At 38.1% G+C, this 23,918-nt stretch overlaps 1 protein-coding gene across 19 annotated transcripts in view; it reads right to left on the bottom strand.

Annotated features, from left to right (window-relative positions):
• Positions 1 to 23,918, bottom strand: part of MYT1L (myelin transcription factor 1 like) — a 723,101-nt gene that overhangs the window by 296,521 nt on the left and 402,662 nt on the right. For all 19 annotated transcript variants that reach the window (XM_045294233.1, XM_045294236.1, XM_045294234.1 and 16 more), the window contains exon 5: positions 22,020 to 22,179. The gene's annotated coding sequence lies outside the window, so the exon portion shown is untranslated. The remainder of the gene's footprint in view (positions 1 to 22,019; positions 22,180 to 23,918) is intronic.

Raw genomic sequence — 23,918 nt, 5'->3', positions numbered from 1 at the left:
ACGGTGTATATGTTCATCAAATTAAAATTTGACCTTCAAACATTTAAACTTCTTGAAATTTGGGCCTCGGCTAATTATTTCCTTGGCATTCCACTGCAAAATGGTGTAACCCCTCAAACTCTATGGAGCAGTGCTCCTACTCTGTGACCCGTACGATCACTACGAGTCAGGACGGACTCAATGCCAACTCAGAACAACTGTCCAGTGCTTCAAATTAGGTCCTTCTTGCTGCTTATCGGTCCTACCTGGAATTCTGCCTTATTTGTTAGGATATATCTATTCATGGTATTCCAAGTTTTCATATTTGGGCATTTCCTTAGGTCCCTGTTGCCTAGTGTCTTCACTGAACTCCTAAAACTAGAAACATGCTATTTTCTTGCTGTGATAGCTATACAATTTCATGTCAACTTGAAAAAAGAATGAAGGGGTGAAGTCTAGCTTGTCAATCATGTCACAGCCCGATAATCCCTCCTTGTGGGGGTGGCCTTCTCCTGAGGATTCTGGGAACTTCCTCTCTCTTGATTCTGCCACCAGAAGAGGTAAGCCACTCTCTCTCTCACTCTCTGTTTCACCTTCCTGCTGACAAGCCACCTGGAGCCATGCTGTTGGCAGCCAGAGCCCTGGAGATGCTCCCACCATCACTGGATCCACAAGGCTTTCCCTCACCGGCTTGTGATCTTCCCGCATTCAGCATCATTGTGTGTGTTGCATGAGTCAGAAGAGCAAGCTATAGACTAGTGTTGCACATGGGGCTGAATATCAAACTTATAACTGAATCTGGACTGGGCTGGGCTGTGTTATGGATGCATAATTACTTCTTGATAAAGTTCTCTCTTACACACATATGAATATATCTAGATTTGTTTCTCTAATCAACCCAGCCTAACACATTATGGTACCTTGGGAGGGGCCCACTAGAGAAACAGATCATGAAGATGGAGAGTAGATGCTAGTTTGACCTCCGCCTCAGGGTAGCTTTTCTTCTTTGGCTAGCCAGAAGTCAAATATGACCATGCGGCTACTAGGTTGCTTTCCAGGAAGATTGTGGGAAGTTAAAGTTTTGAATATTTTCTTTGGTTGTTGTCTTTGCTTATTCTTGCTTGAAATGGTGAAAATGAATATGATTAATGTATATTTTGAGATCAGAGGGTGAAATCGCCCTGTGAATTTCTCAGAGACCATGCTGCTTAGTGAAAATGGCTGATAAAAAGTCAAAACGACTGAAAGAAGGCCCTGGCTTGATGCAGCCAGAGGCCTAAGCCCATATTTGTATTAATAGAATAGTCTAGATAAGGTTTAAGATAAGCTAGATAAGGATTGAACTCGACCGGATTTTAAGAACTGATTTTAGGATCTGGCTGTATTAGGTTTATACTGTTTTCTTTTGCCGATTGTTATTGATATAATGATTGATAGGAATGATTACTGGGAAGTAAAGAGCATTTGTAAGCTCCATGTTTCAGCCACCATTTTGAATCTTTAAATGGGTGTAGGACATGCCTGCAAAAAAGGGTTTTAAAACCTAAGCTCCATCCAGTGTCTTGAGTGCTCAGGGCATTCTAAGAGACTTGCCTGGGAGGCTGTTGACAGATTGAAGGGGGAAAAAAGAACCCTTAATATATTTTTTTTAATAAGTGGTTTGCCCCAGAAGCTGGAAAAAATTTGGAGCCATGAAGAAACTCTCCTCTCTAGGACAGGCCATCACAGGTAGCCTGAGGGCAGGCAGAAATGCTTGCTAGGTGACCATCTGGATTCACTTGTCTAGTGAAAGTGGGAGAAATGCAACAAAAATGAGACTGACTAAGTCAGGCCACTGACACCTGTGGGCCTGGTTTACAGGGATTAGAGAAGAAGATGAGAGAGGGGTGGCTAGTCTGAAGTTCACTACCTAGCCCCAGGGGGCTTGGGTTGTTGAGAATTTGTGACACTGTCCATGTTCTAAAGGCGAGACGACCAATGGGCATGCTGGTGAGGCTAAGCAAGGTGGCCCACATTGAGTTGACCAGAACCCGAGCAGATGAAGAAAAGATTTTTGAGTCTGTGAACTGGTGCATTATGCTGTTGAATTTATGGATGGCTTATCCTGATTTGACTTTGCTTATGGATGCAGACTCACAAGGTTCCAACTGGAATGACGATTCTTCACATCAAAGAACATGCTTGTCTTCTCATAGCACTGGGTATAGAAATTGGATACCCAAAATAGGGAAGATAAAGGCGTGCCAAACTTCTCCCTGGGGACTATGCCCCATCAAGGCTCTTCATCAGATCGTACATACTTGTTGTCTGATAGGTTATTCGTTCTCTCTGTGATTGATTTCCAGTGCTGGCCTCTCTTGACTTGACGTTCTGATAGAAAAACCTTCCTGCTGTTCAGCTTGACTTGAGATGTCTGTATCTTATGGAAGTTGTGCTTGGAAGTACTTGCCTGCTCTCTGAGGTTAAAACTTTGACAGGCAGGTTTGTTGGAATCACAGAATCCACTAGGCAGTGTTTCCGTAGGTGCCCTATCAGCTCCATAGTAGAAGAACTTCTATTTTACTTCACTGATTTAACCTCAATGCTTAGAATAGCACTGACACATAGTAAGCACTCACTAGATACTTGTTATATTGATCAATCAATATTTACTTCATCTGACTAATCTATGAATGACAAAGACAATTTTTCAAAAATGTATAAAAGCATATATTTAAAGCTATCTGTTGTTCTGTAATCACATACACTGGTTTGGTTGAAGCAAAAGCATGATACTATCCAACGACATCTGGTTAAGTGAGGATTTTGTGGGAAAAACATCCCAACAAATTTATATAGATATAAATTTAAGAAAAAATATTAAGATGCTGGATGTTGAATCAGAGAAAAAGAACAATCTTTGTGTTTTAAAACTCTGCATTTCCTTCCTTGAGTGTCTTTTTCTCTTCTTTCTGCCTAAGCAGATTGTTTCTTCTGTAAGTGTGCTTAAGGAACACAATGTGTTCATGTGTGCTTCCCCCTCTGCACACACTCATAATACCATTTTCTAGAAAAATTTCCTTTCTCCAAACTACTCTATGCACAGGCTACAACACAAAATTAAGCCCTTAATAGTTCTTTAAGTAAACCATGTATTTATTTTGAAAGTCCAAATTAATTTGTAAATTCTATGAGAAATGGGTACAAAATGCGTTCTTTATATGTCTCAGCACCTACAATAGTACAGAATTGTTTAATTGTTGGTTGAATAAGTTAAATAAATATGGAAAGAAAGAAACATTTCTGAACAAATGTGGACCATTTTTCTGGCTTAATAATAAATGTAACATTGTAAAATTTGCAAACGTTTGATTTTAGAGACCCATATACAAATGTATACTCATAAGCATACACATGCAGATAAAGAATCAAAATAATATAATTCTATCTTCTCCCTCATCCCTACATTTGCTCCATGTCAACCTTCAATTAACCACCAAGAAAATAAAAAGCAAACTCATTGCCATAAATCCTAACTCAGCAACCTTTCAAGACACCAAGGGCTGTCATCATAATTGGAACAGCAAGTCTCATCTTCCTCAGAGTTGCTCGTGGGTGTGAATTTCTGACCTTGAAAGAATGAAAGACTGTGCAAGTGAACATTGTTTCAGTTTAGCTTTGGATGTCCTCAGTACCATGATTTGCACACCCTTGGACATGACAGAAGGCTATGCATAGGAGCTGGAGGAGTGCTGCTTGCTTTGGATTTTGAGAAGCGAGTAAGATGAAAAGGGGAGCAGATTTTAGAGTCTTGACAAGCCAAGGAATTAAGTATGGCAATCTTGGAGAGCAATGGGGGGTTAAGTTATAGAAGTGTATTGGTACACAAAAGAGGATGAATTTTACTCCATCAGATACAGGGATCCAACAAGGAGTTTTAGTCATGGACTATGATTCAGTTGTACCCTTCAGATGTCTGGCTCAGGTGGGTGCATAGAAGACAGATTTAAATGTGGAAAATCATTGATTTCAAAACCAGTTATAAGACTTTTCAAATAGTCTCAGTGAGAGGAGAACACAATTGCTGTGAAGGTGACTATAGGTGACAAAATCATTGCACACAGTTGAGGTATATTTGGGAGATCTCATGATTAAGGAACTCTGGTGCCCTTCTACAAATTTAGTGTTTACAAATTGAGCTCTGATAATTTCCCCCTCATCATAAGTATTTGGATTTTGTTATTGTCATTTTTCAATCACACACAGGCTGGTATGCTTCTTGTGTGTTGACTTATTGACACCTCACTTAGATGGTTGCTTGCGTAAATACAAGTTTTTAAGATGCCAGACACCAGGCACCATCTGCTTTCTTCACCACAATTTTCTGTAGTACCCTTATATTCAGGGATCTCTTCATGAGGATGAATATTAAGCAGGGTCATGTTGTAAAAACTGTTCTTGAAATGAAGCTAGAATTAAGTGGGATCCCAGAATCCATGTATGGGTTATGAACAATTCTGGTTTACTTTGACAGTCACCTTATGACAAAAAACAAAACAGAAAAACCCCACCACCAGTAACAAACAAAAGGAAGAAAAATAAAAAAGCCAATGAAACAAAATAGAGAAACATTGTCAATCATTCCATTGGGGTATAAGGCGATTGCATTGATAACATCATCAATTTATCTAAGGTCATTTTTATGGTATGCTGTTAATTGTGTTGAGGAATTTTCATTCTATTTCTATTTTATTGAATATTTTTAACCAGAATAGGTGTTGGAATTTGTTGTGTGGTATTTTATCTGCATCCATTGATGTAATGGTGTCCACTGACTACCATACATTTACTATTTTAATGCTCTCCTTGATTTTTAATGACATGTATTAGAGCGGTAGACATGGTTCTGTCTTTGAGAAAAACTGTTAGTGAAAATTTTGCCCTTTAACTAACCCCATTGTTCTTTTAAATAGCATTGAGTCACTAAAGAATCTAATATGTACAACTTCATGTACCATGGTCTGAAGCCAGTCTATACTTGTATAGTTTCCTTTTTCTCAACAGTGTTTTAAATTTGATACCATGGGCTAAACTAATGACACTATCATGCCCCAGGGGAGATGATTTATAATGTTCTCTAACATAAAATGATAATGATGTCTCTAAAGTTATATATATTAGATATATAAATGGATTTGGGGCTTGCACTTAATTCCAGTCACAATATAAGAAAAAAATAGTTCTTGTAAAATGACCTTGATTGATAGTCACCCTCAAGAAGAGATCACTGGAGACATGGGTGCTACAGCAAAGTGTCATAAAGAAATCAGATCATGCTTAGTTATTGTGTCTGGGGTCTTAAAGGCTTGTCTTCAAACAAGTATTTATCTCAGTAAGTCTTCAGCTAAATCTGCAAAATGAAGAAACACACTAGGCTGTATGATCTAAGGACTGCAAATAATAAAATCCAAATCAGGAGAAGGGAATGGGTTCAGAGCTTAAATTCTGAACACTGGTTTGCAGAAGGCCATGAAAGACAGTGGAATCCCAAATCCATTTGCAGGGTCCCCACTTGGGTTAAGCCTCTATTGAATGCCCTCTGACCATACTCCTCGGTCAGGTGTGAATAACCTGGTTATCATGGCAGATGTAGTTAGATAAAATATAATACCTTAAATTTGATATCCCTTTTGTTGCATTTTAAAGTTGTTTCAGTTTTTAATATTTTATGCTTTCTTTTCAATTGAGGATTTTCTCTGTTTAGCCTAGTCATTTTGGTTGTTCACTTCCTATTTGTGTTTTGTATAATTTTCTGTATATGAGATCCAGGATAGGTAAATCTATGGCCATAATAACTCAAGTAATAATTACCTAGAAGTATGGCAGAAGAGGTTGGGGGACATGGGGGGTCAATAACAATGAGTACAGTAAGAACATGTTCTGAACTTGATTGTAGTGATGACTGCACAACCCTTCTTAATATGATTTAACTATAAATTATATGATATGTGAAGTGTCAATTAAATGATTTATAAGTAAATGAATGAATGAATGAAATAAGAAAAATGAAAGAGTTTGAAAAGGAAGAAACCATATTTAAGGGGCAGAAAAAGGAAGCACCGAGAAAAAAGGGAGAGGATCAAGGCAGCCACGTAGTAGCACTTGTGCTAGCTCTGGCAGGAATGCAGAGCTAACTGGAAGCACACACACTGATGCCCATGGAAAGGCAGTGGCAGACATAGCTGAACATGGGGATCGTGAGATCTTCATGGGATCAAAAAGGAGAAAAAAATGCAGGGAGGGGGAGGGAATATGGAAGATAAGAAGAAAGATAACCAAAAGAGATACAAAGAAAACAATGATGTAGGGCTATGGGAGTTTGTCTGTGGGAGTGAATCCCACAGACCACGAAGGGAAGAGGTGGAGCCCTGCTGAACACGGAAAAGTAGTAAGGACAAGGAATAGAAAACAGAAAGGAAAAATGTGGAAGAAAGAAAAGAGGGATAAGATGGTAGCACAGTGCTAGCACAAGTGCTAGTAAATGTGGTGCTCAATCACAGGAGTGTAGACTGTGTGCTGTGGAGGGGATGATGTAGGTGCCATCACCTTGCAGGCAGCAGGAGGGCAGATAGTGAGCACTCTCTGAATGATTGAAAACCCCAAACAACAGAACAAAAAAGTGAGGGAAGAAGAAAAGTACAAGATGTGGGAGAGGTGGGAAGGTAGAATTGGAAGTGGACAGTGGTTTAACCACTTGCCAAGTGAGAGAGGTTGTTCGCATCTCTGGTCTGCAGGAGTTTGTGCAGGGTAAGCGGGGGCTTATACCTCTTGGAACTCTGGTCATTTAGGGGGTCATTTAGGGGGTTGTCCATGAAATCCTGGTGAGTAGAGTTGGCTGCCTGTTCTTGCCTGATCTGAGCTTTCTTTGCAATACAGTGAACCCTCGCCACTTCGTGCTTCGACTTCCGCGGCTTCACTCTATCGCGGTTTTTGTGTAACAGCGCATGCTCTGTCATTACTGCCACTGATTGGCTCATACTGTACACGCTTCTGTCTGTATCGCTACGTATCGGAGCTACGTATCAGATGCATTTTTGCTTTTGTACAGTGTACTGTAATTGTTTGCGATTTTTAAGAAATTTTATCTAAGCCCTATGATGGCTCCTAAACGAGCTGCTTCTTCTAAGCCTTCTGACAATAAAAATAAGCGCCAGAGGAAGATGCTCACCATCCAGGAAAAGGTAAAACTTTTGGATATGATCAAAGATGGCAAGAAAATCGTGGAGGTTGCACGCCATTGATTACAGTATTTGTAAGAACTATGTATAATAATACTGTATGTGAAATATGTAGTACTGTAAACTAGATGCCATAAATAATATAATAAATAATAAATAATTATAACGTCCAAAATGTTTTACTGTATTTTCCCTCTTTCGTTAAATAAATTGGGTAATACGAGTGTAATGGTGACTAATGGGTGTTTTTTCATGTCCTCTATGCTCTAACTATGAAAATATTTGATTTACAAATAAGGAATCCTACTTCGCAGAATTTCATTTATCACAGTAGGGTCTAGAACCGATTAACCGCAATAAACGAGGGTTCACTGTATTTCAAAATGGCTATATGGCACTGAGCCAATTGGCAACTCATCATTCTGTTCATTGTTTCTGTTGTTTCATCCTCTAATTGGTATTTGATTTACTTCATACTTTTCTTTTAAGGCCTGGGTGCTAGGAGAGCCACCTGTATTTGTTCACTGAGTTTCTTGGGTCTTTGCTGCAGAGATTCTGGTTAGCATATATGCCTAATTTGGCATGATGCTTCCTCCCCTACTCTAAAGCTATCACAATTTCTTGGCACATAACCGACATTTAGTAAGTGCACAATAAACTAGTGTAATCTTGGAAAGTATGTTGAGCCATGAATTTCCTTTGGAAGTCTCCAAGTGGATTCTAACATTGGATAGGAATAGTCTGTCTTTTAATGTATAAATTGTTTATTTTCACAAATAGGCACTACTATATTGTTGTCCCTAAAATTATATTTGTATATTGTTATAATCTGAAAATACATTTAATCTTTCTACAAACCCTGTTAAGTACATTAGAGCTCCATTTTAAAAATTATTATTAATCAATTTATTGGGAGCTCTTACAAATACCATAATGTTCTATAGTTCAATGATGTCAAGAAGGGTCGTATAATTGCTACCACAATCAGTTTAAAAAACATTTTATTTCTTCATGAACCCCTTGGTGTCAGTTCCGATTTATCCCCTCCCTTCCCCACTCTTCCCCCCAGGAATTATTATTATTTTGCCATATCTTACACCATCTAATCGATCCATTCACATACAATTCTGTCATTTGCTCCCCTCAAGTGCATCTTATATAGTCATCAATGCTATCAGCTACTCTTTCCCTTCCTTCCCCCGTTTCTTCCCAGAACCTTTGAGGGCCATTATTCCTATTACTATTTCTGAAGGGTTATCTATCTTGGCTTTCATGTATCAAATGACTTAATTATACAAATGAACATACACCAATCTAGCAGGATTAATGAGACAAAACAAAAACCACAATAGTAAGGGGAGGAAATATTAAAGAACCAGAAGATAGTTATATGTTTTATCAGGGCTATCCCACACCCTGGATTAATCATCCCTTCTGTGTGGCCCTTCTTAGAGGGATTTTCCAATTTTTAAGATGGGAAATGATTACTTATTTATTCAACTAGTATATATTTAGCACCTACGATAATAGTACGAGACTTTGGGTGATGGAAATAGTTAAAATACTTGGCTACTTACTAAGTGGTGGGAGGTTCAAGTCTGTGATGGTTAGGTTTCTTTATCAATTTGGTGCACTTTTGAGATGATATGGGTGGAGTCTAAGATGCCAATCAGGTCATAGCCTAATGATGACTCCTTGGGGTGTGCCCTTTATATAAAAGACCAGGTAGAGGATTGGATTTTCTCTTTCTCTTGCTGCTTTTCTCCTTCCTGCTTGCTTGTACAATCTATCTAGCTTCTGGGGTCGGTAGTTCCTGTGGTCTGTTGATACCGGGAACTGTTAGTGCCTTTTGACCAACAGAGATTTCCTTAAATCTGTTCCCACTTCATGTTCTTGTTTCATCAGCTGGCAGTGACATGGATCTGGAATGGGCCTCCAGATGGCATCTGACTCATGGACTTGAGTTGCCCTGGGCTGGGCCGTTTCCTTGACAGACTTTTATTTCTCAATCTAAAGTTTTTTCTTAAATATATGCCACTGGTTTTGTTTCTCTAGAAAATCAAGCCTAACGAAGAGGAGCTGCCTTGAAGGAGATCTACTTCTGAAAAAATCAACCATTGGAGTAAAGTTCCACTCCAACACACACAGGTGTGCTCTGAGTTAGAACAGCACATTCATTTAAGGACTAGCAAAATTACCAGGTGTATTCTTCTAAGTGCTTGATACTTATTCACTTGATTGGGCTTCAAAACCATTTCACACGAGAAGTACTATTTTTAGTCAATTTTTACTGATGAGGAAGCTGAAGCTGAGAGAGTTTATGTAACTGCCTACGTGAAGTAACATGCAGCTAGAAGGTCCCAGAGTTGGAACTTGAAGTCATGGCTCTGTAGTCCTTGCTCTTAAGCAGCATGTTCTTTGACCTACTATTATTCATATTATTAGATGACATCCCCAAGGCTGTGTGCTCACACTTCACAAATGACAGAGTTGACACTCAACCTCTGTTGTTTTGTATACAGAAAAAGAAAATTGTGAAAATACAGGAATTTTATCTTTTAGACAAATATATATTGCAATAGAAAGGAGTGGTAGTTACATAATCTGGTGTCAATTTGAGAGGATTACGAGTGAAGGGGTGGAGTCTGACCTGTCAATCAGATCATAGCCAATGAAGTCTCTATGTGGGCATGGCCTTCTCCTGAGAATACTGGGAACTCTGGTATTTTCCTCCTTGGAGGGGGAAACACCTTCTCTCTCTGCTCACTCTCTGAGATGATGCTCTACTGACAAGACATATGGCACTACGCTGATAGACCCGTGCCCTGGGAGCTGGAGAAGCCACATGGACCTACCCTGATGTAACCAGACCTCTGGAGCCAGAGAAGCCATGTAGAGACCCCTGCCAGTGCTGAGATGCTTACAACGCCACTGGATCAAAATACTTTCTACCCACTGGCCTGTGTTCCTCCTGCATTTGGCCTCATTGGATGTGTTTTGTGAGTCTGAGGCGGACTTTATAGATTGGTATCAGACATATGGGCTAATATCGGGCTTATGGGCTTAGACTGGAATGGGTTGGGATGCTTTCTCAATATACAATGATCCTTTATATAAAACTCTCTCTTATACATATATGCGTGTTTATGGATTTGCTTCTTTAGCCTACCCAGACTAACACAAAAAGTTTCAGCATATAATAGGAAATCTGTAAATTTTGATTAAATGAGTGAAAGTAAGAATGGATGAATGAGTAAAATAATTATAATGAATAGATGCTTCTCTGTCAGGTAAGCCTTGGACTGCTAACTTCAAGGCAGGCATTTCAAGCCCAGCATTTCAAACCCACTCCAAGGGAGCGAGAGGAGATGATGCGAACCTGACAAATATCTATAATCTCAGACACCCAGATGATCAGTTCCATGGCAATGGGATTGGGTCGAGGGTTTTTAATACTTCCCTTGGTTGGGTACATTGTTAATTACTCTTTATCAATGACTGTGTTACTCTTTTAAACATTTTCATAATACAAATAAAGAATTGCCACACACTCACACAAGCTGAAGAAAGAATTACACTTTTCCTGCAGCCCCCAAAGAGAAATTTATCTGCACAAGAATCATGAGTATGCTATGGGAAGCTGAAGATCCAGAAGATTAGGTATGAGAGCTGCCATGTTGCAATCACGTGATTTTATTCCAAAAGGAAAACTTCAAAGCCATGATATTTTTTCCAATAATTTCAAAAGCAGCCACAGGCTATTTTCTCATAAGAAAGTCTTGAAGTTTCTTTATTCATATAGTGATTAGAAGCCGAGAAGCTAATAAAATATTTGAAAGCAGTTTAAAACTAAACCAAAGTTTGGAACCTTTCAAAGATGACTACAGGTTTATCAAGACAATACTTACACTCGAACACCAAAAAATGACAGCAGACACCAAAGAACAAAAACCATCATTGTGTGACCACCTTCCACACATAAACGCTGAAGACGAATGTGTGCATAAGTAAGTGTGGTGAAGAAGGCTGATGGTGCCTGGCTATCGAGACCTATAGCGTCTGGGGACTTAAAGGCTTGAAAGTAAACAAGCGGCCATCTAGCCCAGAAGCAACAAAGCCCACATGGAAGCAGCACACCAACAAGTGTGATCATGAAGGGCCAAAGGGACCAGGCTTTAAACACCAAAGGTGGGGAGGGGGAATCATATCCTCATCAATGAGGGTGGCGCGTGATGGAGACCCAATGCCCATCTCTAGACAATTGGACATACCTTGCAGAGGGGTAGTGGGGAGATGAGTCACTTAGGGTACAGTATAGCAATAATGAAACCCACAACCTTCCTCTGGTTCTTAAATGCTTCCTCCCCCCAACTACCAGGACCCCAATATTGCCTTGCAGACCTGGTTAGACCAGATGATGCACAGCGGTACAGATGGGAATTAGAAACGCAGGGAATCTAGGACAGATGAACCTCTCAGGACCAGGGGTGACAGTGGCAATACCAGGAAGGAAAGGGGTTGAAGAAAGGGGGAATGGATCACAGGGAGCTACATATAACCTCCTCTTCGGGGGACGGGCAGCAGAAGGGTGGGTGAAGGGAGATGCCGGACAGTGTAATATAAGATACAATAATAATTTATAAATTATTAAGGGTGCATGGGGGAGAAGGGAGGAGGAAGGGAAGGGGAGGGGGAAAAAAAGGAAAATGAGCTGATTCCGGGAACCCAAGACGCAAGCGAATTTTGGGAATAATGAGGGCAACAAATGTATAGATGTGTTTTATACAATTGATCTATGTATTGTGATAAATTGTATGAGCCCCAATAAATTGATTTAAAAAAATGATGTTTGATTTTATTCAATTAAAGGAAAGCCGGAAAATTTGTATCCTTAAAATATCTGTTTCTCCATTTATATTGCTATAATAAAAGGTGATAGACACCTAAAACCTAAGAAAAGTAATTTTGAGAGAAGCACTAGAGCATTTGAGAGAAGCATTTGAGATAAACAGAAACAACCCAAATCCACTGCCAGTGAGTTGATTCTAAGTCACAGCGATCCGACATTGGGTTTCCAAGATTGTAAGTCTCTAGTAGAACAGGCACCCTTATCTTTGGCTTTTGGAATCTGTTTTCACAGAGCATGTCTCAAGCTAGTGAGTTTACACTAGCTGCTAATGGAAGAAATGACAATGGTGACCCATGGCCAATGTGGAGCTATCTTGAAGCTTCATTAATTCAAAATAAGTATTAACCACCTAGCCAGCTAAAGTTTACTTCATGTTTAACAATGGTGTTTGTAATCACCATGTAACATTTAAGTGTCGAAGAATGGTTGAACAGAGGAGGCACTTTTAGAAATTTAGCTGAAATATCAAAGCATGAAGCATTCAAATCACCTTATTGTTTTCTAGTTGATTTAGACTCATCACCTTCCTTGAGGGCGGAGTAGAATGACTCCATAGGGCTTGTTAGGTTGTAAATCTTCAAGGGAGCAGGCAGCATACTCTTTCTCCTACAGGACTGCTGACCTTGGTTGATTAACTGCCCAGTCCTTAGTTTACTGAACTATCAGGGATCCTAACCAGTCAAATATTAAACCTTTTTGGCTTTTGTAAAATAGCTGTTGCTTTTGGGGCCCTAACAGTTAATAGTCAGAAAATAAACCTGTATTGACCTTTTTTATATGATTTTTAAAATCTGGATATATTTCTCATTATTTCTGCATTATATTATTTTATATTCAGCAACTGTGGCAGAAAACACATGAAATCATATAATTTTCAGGCTTAGAAACACCATACCCATGTGGCAAGGGATCCAGTCCAGGGAACATTTCTTTAGGCTCAGGGTGTTTACAATTTTAGTTAACACTTAAATATCTTGTCTTTACATAAAAACTTGGGCTTCTGATTCCTCAGGAAAAATATGACAATATGAAAATTGTCATTTATGTGCTTACCGTTTTAGAAGTAGGGGGCAGTGTTCTTTTTGAAAATGGGAAGAAGCCTCAACACCGCAAGCCCCACTCCTCCCTAATGTCTTCTATCCAATCAGCTTACCCGGGTATTAATGACTCTTCACTCCCACCAGGTATTGGATGTTTGTCTGCTCCTAATTTGGTGCATCTTAAAACAGAAGATTTTAAATCCATAAGCATGTCGGACTTGTTTTAGGACTTGAATTAGGGGCGAGCGTAGAGTAAACACAATTCCTTGAGTCTCCAGCTCTCTTTTTTCCATTCCTATAAATGACTGGAAGGAAGGCAAAGCACAACATCTAAATCCCAAGGCCTATTATATCCTAGAAAATTCAGACATAAACTATGAGTATATACATTCTTGCCACGCCATTGAGTTGATGCCAACTCATTGCGATCCTATAGGACAGGGTCGAACTGTGAGTTTCAGAGACTGAAACTATGAGAATAGTAATGCCTTTCTTCCTCGGAGCAGCTGCTGCCATCGAACTCTTGACCTCACATGTGGCAGCCCAACATGTATCGGCTCTGCCATCAGTGCTCCCACATGAGCTTTAGAGGGATTTTATGTTTTTCATACATATGGTGATTCCTTGGTTACGTTTCAAGACTCAAGATTCAATTAGGTAGCACTGTCCTTGGCAGCAGTCCCAAGGTATTAGACTTGAGATGCCTAGATTACAGTAGAAATGTCAAGGTTCAGAATATGCCAATTTCCAGAAGTCACTTATGTTTCCATTATATGGAATTTGTTCAATACTTTAATAACTTACTTCAATTTTATGGTTATCCCATTTCTTCTGTGTAGCACATTCTTTTGTTTTGTTTTTGATTATTTTATTGAGGGCTCTTACAATGCTTATGACAATCCATACATCAATTGTATCAGGCATATTTGTACATATGTTGCCATCATTCTTTTCTACACATTTACTTTCTATTGAGCCCTTGGTATCAGGTCCTCTTCCCACCCCCCACCCTCATGGCCCCTTGATAGATTATAAATTATTGTTATTTTCAGATCTCACACTGATCACTGTCTCTCTTCCCCCATGGTTTCTGCTGTTCTTTCCCCTGGAGGGGTGTGTGTGGTTATATGTCGATCATTCTGATAGGTCATCCCTTCTTCCCCTCCCCACATCTTCCCATCTGGTTTCTCTCTTCCCGTTCCTGCTCCTGGATTGCATGGTAGCACATTCTTTAATATCTTTTTTCCCCTAAAACTTATTGTGAAAAAATTTCCAAGGACTTTGTACATGCCTTCAGTAAATAATCCTAATCTTATCTTAAAATGCTTGTTGATATATTCACTTTCCATCCAGACTATGAGCTTGTTGGTGGAGGAGGGCAACAGCAGCAACAACGAATGAAACCAGTAGCTCTTAAATCACTTCCACGTGGAGACAACCCAGGAGGTGGCAGAGTTCACGGCACATACTGTTTTCAGGGCTGCAGCCCTTTTTAAAGCTGATTGCCAATCCTTCCTTCCAATAAGTCTCTGCGTTGGTTCTTTCTGTTAGGAAACAACCATGCAGTGGCTTGCACTAACCAGGGACTCCATGCATGGTAAAACAAACAAATAATCCAACTCACTGTTGAATCACAGTGACCCTATAGGACAGGGTAGGGCTGCTCCTGTAGGTTTCCAGATGGTGACTCTTGACAGGAGTTGAAAGCCCTGCATTTCTCTCTATTCAGGGCAAAGACCATACCAAACTCTTGTCTGAATTTCCCCTAGAGCGGCCACAGGAAAGACCAGGAAATGTTGAATGCTGCCTAATTGAGAGCGATGAATGGAAAATGAACCCACACGACTGTAAGGCTTTTCTAAGTGTCTTAATTTTGCCTTTCGTGGTTTTAAAGATTTATTACATGGCAACTGTGTTGCCAGATTGAAATATTTTGATATTTTTAGATTCCATCACAACACTAGTAATTCCTTTTATCTGATCACTTCAGGCACACATTTTCAAATGCATTTTGGTAAAAAGGGGGTACATTATTGAGGCAGATGGCCTACATTGTGACTACTGGCTCCACATTTACTAACTGCATGATGCTGGACAAATTAATTTCCATGAATTTCAGTTCTCTCATGTGTAAAATTCCTACTTATCTCACTTGGTGGTTGAGATAACTGAATGAAATGATGTTCATGAAGAATCGAGCACAGAGTCTAGTATATGCTAGATGCTAAGATGATGTTTGTTGTTTTCTTCTTACTTCAATTGTATATGTCTACTTTTTTTTTTAAACTATATTGAACCATAAATGCACTAATATCCAAGTTGTGGCCACACCAAATTGTCATATAGAATAAAATGGTGTTTCGGGGGATATTTAAAAATTACCTTTTTTTTTTTTTACAATATCCACCTTTTTACTGCCTTTTACATTTCTGAACCTTGAACTTATGGCTTTAGAGAATAATCTCTCAATGACCCCACAAGGAAATGCTTGCATTTATAAAATTTGAACAGTGTATATATGAGATGTTTTGTATACATGTACTTACGTTGAATACACAGCTGATGTCTCTTTGTGTGCATGTTGTATATACTTATTAGGTGGAGTGGAGGGTATAACAATCTTTTTCAGCTGAAAGTAATTCTTTTGAACTCTTAATCTCTGTTAAACCAAGTGGCTCTTTATTTTTAATAGGTTTTAAACTTTTAAACTCCCTAGGCCCGAGAATAGCAAAGGGGCCTTCTTAGAAACTGAATTTCTGGCAGCCTGGGGAAATAGGCCAGTTCAGAGAAGAATTCGTTCTCTGGAGCCATCAACACACCAGGAGAAATCCAACCCCCAAACCAGTGTGGATATTCTAGGACAGGAAAAGCACATTATTCAGTTTGGTGTTCTCTAGCTCCCAGCATGGTACTTGGCCCAGAGTACTTACTAGAAAAATATTTGCTGGCCAGTACTAAGTAAAAATACAATTTCCTATGTTTGAGCTCATGGCAATCACTATGTCAATCTATCTCATTGAGAGTCTTCCTCATTTTCATAGACTCAACTTTTCTAAGCATGATGCCCTTCTTGAAAAGGCCTCTTATCACACCCCTTTTCATATTGCTGTCAGTATTATATATAAATTTACAAACTAGAACATGTTGTGAGGGTAAAATTTTTTTTCTAATTATTTATTGCATTTCCTGATTCTTCTCTATATAGTAGTGATTCTTGCATACAGGGACACACTGCTAAGGAAGACAAGTATTCAAAAAACAAATCATAATACAAGGCACAATTAAATAAGTGCCCCATTCCCAATAAAAGTTCACTCTGGGATCTTAGAGAAGTTTAGATCTTACAGCAGTTTAAAGTAGTGTTTTTTGTTGGTTATGTACTTGAGCTCTGGAGCTAAACTCCCCAGGGTCAAAAGCTTTCCCTTTCTCTAATATACATATTTATTATATTACATATACACAGTTTCCTTTCTCCTATCAAGTTATGTATCTGGCTTTGTTTTTATGATTTTATTTTCATTGTCAGGACTATTCCTTCTATCTTCCTGGATATCACACAAGTTCCAACCATTAACCTCTGAGGTTAAATTATTGTTCTAGTTCCTCTTTCCAGTTCTAATTTGTTTCCTTGTCAATCCCTTACATTTACAGCTGTATTACTATCATCCCATCTCCATCATGGCTTCCCCAGGTTAAAGAACACAGAAAAGTTCTCTGTTAACAAACTCAAGTCAAAATAAAATGTCTTGTATTAAAAGACAAAGAGTTGCAGGCTGGAATAGACAACAAAACCCAGTAGTCTGTTGCATTCCAGAGACACCTCTCAAACTCGCAGACAAAAACAGACTGAGAGTCAAAGGATGGAGAAAAATTTACCTAGCAAATGGCAATTAAAAAAAAGCAGGGGTGGCAATACTAATTTTGGACAAAGTAGACCTCAAGGTACATGACCTAACAAGAGATAATGGGCATTACATAATGCTCAAGGGACCAGTAGACCAGGAACCCATAAACATAATAAACATAAATGCACCCAACAAAATAGTCTCGAAATCTATCAACCAAATTCTTAAAGACATGAAAAGAGACATCTCCGGATCAACAATTATAGTAGGTGATTTTAGTACACCCTTAAAGAAAGATAGATCAACATATAAGAAACTCAATAAAGAAACTGAAGACCTGAACAACACAGTCAAACAACTTCGACCTAATAGACATTTTTAGAGCTCTTCAACCAACATAAAGACAAAACAAAAAACACCCCACATTCTTCTCCAATGCACATGGCTCATACTTGAAAGTAGACCATATACTGTGACACCAGACAAGCTTGAGAAAATTCAAACACATAAAGGTCATTCAGACAACCTCTCTGACTACAGCACCATAAAGCTGGAAATTAACAATAGAGAGAACAAAGACAAGAAAAGAAAAACACTTGGAGATTTAATAAAATGCTTCTTAAAAAGCAATGGGTATTAACCCAAATTAGAGAGGAAATTAATAAGTTCCTAGAAACCAATAAGAATGACAATACAATACACCACAACCTATGGGGCACAGCAAAGGCAGTTATCAGAGGCCACTTTATTGCAATAAATGGATGTATGAAAAGAGGAGAGAAGTATAATCAGCACCTTAACTCAGCACCTTCAACAGCTAGAACAGAGCCAACTACAAAGTCCCCCCAACAGCAAAAGAAAATAAATTTTACAATTTAGAGTGGAGATAAAAGAACTGGAAAGCAGAAGAATAATAGAAAGAGCCAACAGAACAAAAAGTTTATTCTTTGAAAGGATCAACAAAACAGACGGACTACTAGCAAACTTAACAAAGGAAAAGAAAGACCCTCCTACGTCAATATCTAAAATTAAGGAAGAAACAGGGGAAGCTACAACAGAACTCAATGAAATTAAAGATTAATTTCACAGTACTATGAAAGCCTGTATTTCAACAAATTCAACAATTTGGATGACATGGACAAATACCTGGAAAATCACTCTCTCACCTAATTAACACACATGGACATTAAGATCTGGAACAGACCCATATCAAAAGAAGAAATAGACAAGGTCATCAGGAAATTCCCAACCAAAAAATGTCCCTGTCCAGACGGCTTCACAAGAGAATTCTGGCAAGCATTCAGAGAGGAGCTGACACCAGAATAACAATACCTGTTTGTATTTGTATTTTCTTTTTGTACAGTACATTATTGGATCAGGAAAAAAAATGCATACACTAACATGTAACATATAAACAATGCAGTGGGAAATAAAGTATAAATTGTCATCTGCCTATGTCTCTAGCTAATTTCATCACCTTTTAAAATATTTCTAAAATACAAAAAATTAACTAGAGCAAAGTTTACAAATATTCCATTATTAAAGTTATTATTTCAATGATCTAAATCACAAAGATTTATCTAGGTCAAGTTACAGAATAAATGTATTTCTTAATAGCTGCTTAATAGTTCGCAGAATACATATATGTATGCTGTTATCTATTCAACCATCTCTATATATTCCCCAACTAATAAATAAACATTTATTTTACTTTACTTATTTTTTATGTCTCTACAAAAAGCATTGTAGTAAATAATACTCCACACATATCTTTGAATATCATTTGATAATATAATTTTCTAAACAGATATGGTCAGTACTGTTAAAAAATGTAAAAATCCATGCACTTTTTACTAATGTGACATCATGCCCATTGTTTCCATTTTTTTAGGTTTCCGTCCCAAATGAATGAGTTTGTTGAGTGAAGCAAAATATCACTATTGCTTAAGTTTTCTTTTCCTGACTATTGAGGTTTAACATTTTTCATATGTTGACTGCTACATTTTCACCTCTCTGTGAAATTATTCATATTTTGGGCCTATTTAAATTTTTTTATATTAATTGGAAATAGCCCTTTGTATATAGCTCACAAAAAACTCACTGCCATTGAGACAAGGCCAACTCATAGCGACCCTATCCAACAGGGTAGAGCCACCCTGTGAGTTTCTGGGATTGTAACACTCTACTGGAGTAGGAAGCCCTGTCATTTCCTGCAGAGCAGAAGGTGGCTTTGAACTCCAGACCTGTGGTTAGCACTCCAATGCATTAACTCATTTGCTGTCTTATTGTCTACAGCTGTTTCTTCCTACCTTATTGTTTATAATTTTGACTTTGCTTATAATATTTTCCCAAACATACATAAAATATAAAGGTGATCTATTCAGTCATTTGATTCATTTACTCTCCATATTCCCTAGGACTAGGTTATACTCTAGTTATGTAACCTTATTACATAGTGCAGCCTGTCAAAACCCTGTCTGGATCCCACTACAATGGACTGAGGTCTTAGTAGACTAATTCTTACCATCACAACTCTAGCCTGGCTCTATCTTTCTTCTTCTTGCTATGTCCACCCACACTTCTGAGATATTTTGCATCCTCTATGAATAGTTTATGATATAGCCTTCCAATATTGATGTCTCCCTTTCTAATCAATACCCATTTCTAGTACACACACACACACACACACACACACACACACACACGCAGTAACTATTACTGCTACTTGACATAGTATTGTTTCTAATGCACAGCAACCCTACTGGACAGAGTAGATCGGCCCCATATTGTCCTCTAGACTGTCTTTTCTCCAACAGAGTCTCTGGTGGATTCAAACCCTCAGCATTTTGGCTACTAGCCAAGAATTTAGCTGTTGAGTTGCCAGGCCTTATTTGTTATCTTTTATTTGTTTATACATATATAAATTTATATGTGTATATATGTAAAATGGGGGCAAAAAAGTAAGAGCCACAACACATCCTTTTTTTACTATTATAGAAGCTACAAATGTGACTAAGTAAATAGTAAACAATGTTATATATTTATGAGTGGATCTACACAACCTCTATATTTGAATTCTATATTCTATATTTAGCCTACATTCAGTACTTTCCATCTTTTATTTCTCCCGAGTCTAATTTATAGTGACTTTATAAGGAATAAAGATAAAAATTCAAATATATTTTGATATTGAAAAATTATAATAGGTATTTGAAATTATTAAAGTCATATTTGGGTTTATCAAAATTAAAGCATATTTTAACTGCTTTTCAGAGAAGGGAAATACTAAGAGATTCAAGAGTAGAACAATTATAGGAGCTTGTGTCTGCAAGTGATGGGATACGTAGTTTGTGAAATAAGTCTATGCTTGTAGGAGGAAATTTCTAGTAACCCATAGGAAAAGTTTCTAAAATAAAAATGCTTTGAAATTATTAAATGGGAAACCTTTGTCAACTTTTGAGAGGATTACACTTAAAACATTTTAAGAACCTGCGTGGAGTTATATTTTTATCATTTACTATGTTTCTTTCCCTTTTCGGCCTCAATTTTACCACCTCGAAGATTAGTCATCTCAGACTTATACACAAAGTAAGAAGAGTGCTTTTCTCACAGGATTCATGTGAAGAGTAGATGGACTTGAAAGTTCATAAGTTGCAGAAGAACCTGCTTTGATTAAGTTGTAGCTCCTTCGTTCTTAGTTGTCACCCTAACTCCCACATCGACACACGTAGTCTCCATGGGGGACAGGACTTTCACTGTCCGGGTATGGAAGTCATGTGATGCAGAGTGTGTTGAAACCTAACCACTCGTGAGTTCTCAAAAGGAAATATTAGGAATAGACACAGAAGAAGACAGATGCTAGTTTAGGAGGGCAGAAACAGGTACTCCAGGAGTTGCTTGATACAAAAAGCTGAAGTCGTCAGAAAAAAGTCTACCTATAAGACCCAATTCTGACTTCTGTCTTAAACTGAGAACAAACAATCTTCTGCTCTTAAAAGCCATCTACTTGTGTTATTTTTTAATGAGAATTTAGCACCATAGTACCATGCGAGATATGTCTCTCGCATCAGGCAGGTTTCCGAGGCCAGAAATTGGGGGAATAAATGCGTTGACAGAAGATGAGCCCCTTAAAGGAATAAAATCTAAATAATGTGCCACAGAATAAAAATCTAAATAAACAATGTGCAACAGATGACAAGAGAGCTGACAAGTTCTTGAAGGAATGAGAGGAACAAGTAAGGGTGTTGCAAGTTGTGATCAAAGTAACTTTCAAGAGTGTGGACTCAATAAAGTTCATTAGCGGTTACATATTGACCAATCACTGGGAATTGGTGAAACATATGCAATTGATTTGTTACAGGGTTGATGTGCTGACTCTTCTTACACAAGATGACTGGATGTACGACTAAGGTACACATTCCTTCCACACCTGGGATTCTGTGACTTGATGCTCAGAAAACTAACGGTGGATTCCGAAAGAGAATGTCATGAGAAAGGTAGGCATCATTTTCTTGTGTCGAGAAACTATATCATGAATAGGTGATGAGAGAGGTAAGGCAGAAAGCTATGTAATACTTTGCTTAATGCAGACTTTAAATGGACAGAGATAAATAAAAGCTAGAGTAGGAATGTAGAAATTGTGTCTTTTTGTATTTTGCTTTCAGGGTAAGTTTAGTCTATCACAGAAGAGGAGATAATAGCTATAGAAAGAAGGAGAAGACTACATGGAATAAAGACTTAGAAGAAGAGAAGTTGGGATGTATTGTGACAGAATAAAGGGAACATAGAAAATGTGATGCTACAAAGAACTCTCGAGGTAGAGGATAAATGGTCTGCTGTGGGATGATCCCAATTGCAGAGAGAGTAGTTTGCTGAGAATAGTGGTTACAAGCAGGCACTTCTTCCATGTTAGAAAATGTGAATACTGAAATTTCCCAATTTATAGCCACTCACAGAATAGAAAGCCTCACTGTGTATGATAAGAAGATGTTCTGTACGTAGCCAAAGGTGAAGAAGGGGCATCATTTACCTTGCAGGAAGCCTTCTCTTCTAAGAACGGAGGCAGTGTGACTCAGTGGGCAAGACACAGGCCTGGGAGCCAGGGGTTCTCTCTAGGTTCTAATCCTGGTCCTCTCCAGCTTGTGACTGTAACGAAGTCACTTAATCTCTCTGTGCCTTGATTTCTCCATCTGAAAAATACGAAAAACAGTTAAATCACAGAATGAACTCACAAATATACTGGGAAGAAAAGTAAGAGAAAATTCTCTTTGTAACAATTTATAATGTTGCTTTAGCTTCTTCTGGGTGCAAAATTACTTCTATTATATCCATAGAAATTGGACTTCTCTGTTGAACTTACCACCCAGGAACTGAGGCCTGTTCTTTTGATTGAGAAATTTCGTCTCCTGGGAATTGCTCAGGTAGTCCTGTCTGTGCCCAGTTGGCACAGCAAGTTGACTCTTCTGAGAGCTATGGGTTGTGATAGATTTGGCTTTACTTGAAAAGATTCCGTCGACTCTTCACTCAAGTGCATGAGGAGCATTCTATGCATCCTTCAATAGACTATGTTTTCTAGATCTCGGATGGAATCGACTCATACTTCAACTCTGTAGCCTAAAACTCACAGTCAGCTTTATTTGTGCTGCAATCTCTGTCAAGATTTTACGAGCTACAGAAATAGGCTTGCCTCCTTAAAATTGGAAAAGTTGAATGGTTTATAAACATATTCTTATCCATTATGTCATTGAGCCATCAAGTATTTTATGCTCTTGCTTGGAATGAAGAACCTTATAATCAATGAAGTGAAATGCTTGCTCAACGTTATCTGCTTGTTAGAGGCTGAGTATTCATTGAATCTGAGCTCTTTTCTGAAAATCCACTATAATAGGGCTTGTTCAAACAAGGAAACTTGGGGTAAGAGATAGCATAGATATTCAAGATTTTGAGGTCTTGGAGGAAACTCTCGTAGTGGAGATGGTCCTGGGGTTTAAGAAAGGTAGCCACATCCCTGACCACATCTGTAGCTATTTATTCAAAAGACTAACTTACTGAAAACAATCCAGTACTTGTTGCTTGTATGGTTTACCAAATAATATAGCTGAGTTGTTTTAGATATGCTTATAAATCAATTAAGAGTCTTGAGATGTTTGAAGCTAATATATTCTAGACTTCACTATTTACTATTGATATTTCAATTAGCCAGCTTGAGAAAGATAGCCAACATATCTTTGTAACTAGTACTAAAGATTTATACCAACTTTCTTTGTAATTTAATTTATCATTTGAACAAAAAATAACTAGATAGTCAAGTCAAATAAGATAGAAAGGGAATTATTATAGGGTCATTTCCCCAAGCACGAGTAACAATCCTTTCTTTTTGATCCTGAAACTAGGGCTCTTTATTCTAAACTGTAAATCCTTTCCTAGAACTCTTAATTTTTCCAATAAAAATTTAGTCCTCACAGGTAATAAACAATTATTTTAAGAAGTGCATGCTGTCTAGAACATGATGACTTACATCACAGAGGATTCAAACTCATTAGCTGCCAGAAAGCGAAAGGAACTAGACCTTTGACTAAAAAAAAAAAAGAAACACACCAACTTTCATCTACTTTTTCCTTTGCACATAATAATTTCCTTTAAACTTTATTATTATCTATTCATCTGTTTTACAACACAATCCTCTTAGCAACGGGGAACATTTCTTACTGGTCATTTCATTGACGTCTAGTGGTTGATTAACAAGGGCTTGTTGATTGGATGACAAAAGAAAAGACAAAAGATTGGGCTTCCATTAGTGAGTAGAATTCAAATTAATTAATGTTATAAAAGTGACTGGACCAGCTAGTCAAATGTTTAATTGTTAAAATATATGAAATAAGATAGGACGGATTAAAGCACTTATTGTCTCGTGAAGCAAACAAGTTAC

Source organism: Echinops telfairi, unplaced genomic scaffold, assembly GCF_000313985.2.
Source record: "Echinops telfairi isolate 266 unplaced genomic scaffold, ASM31398v2 ScPeMD7_3509;HRSCAF=4178, whole genome shotgun sequence".
Taxonomy (NCBI): Eukaryota; Metazoa; Chordata; class Mammalia; order Afrosoricida; family Tenrecidae; genus Echinops; species Echinops telfairi.
The sequence above is the reverse complement of the archived record's forward strand: the minus strand, read 5'-3'. Positions and strand labels throughout refer to the sequence as shown.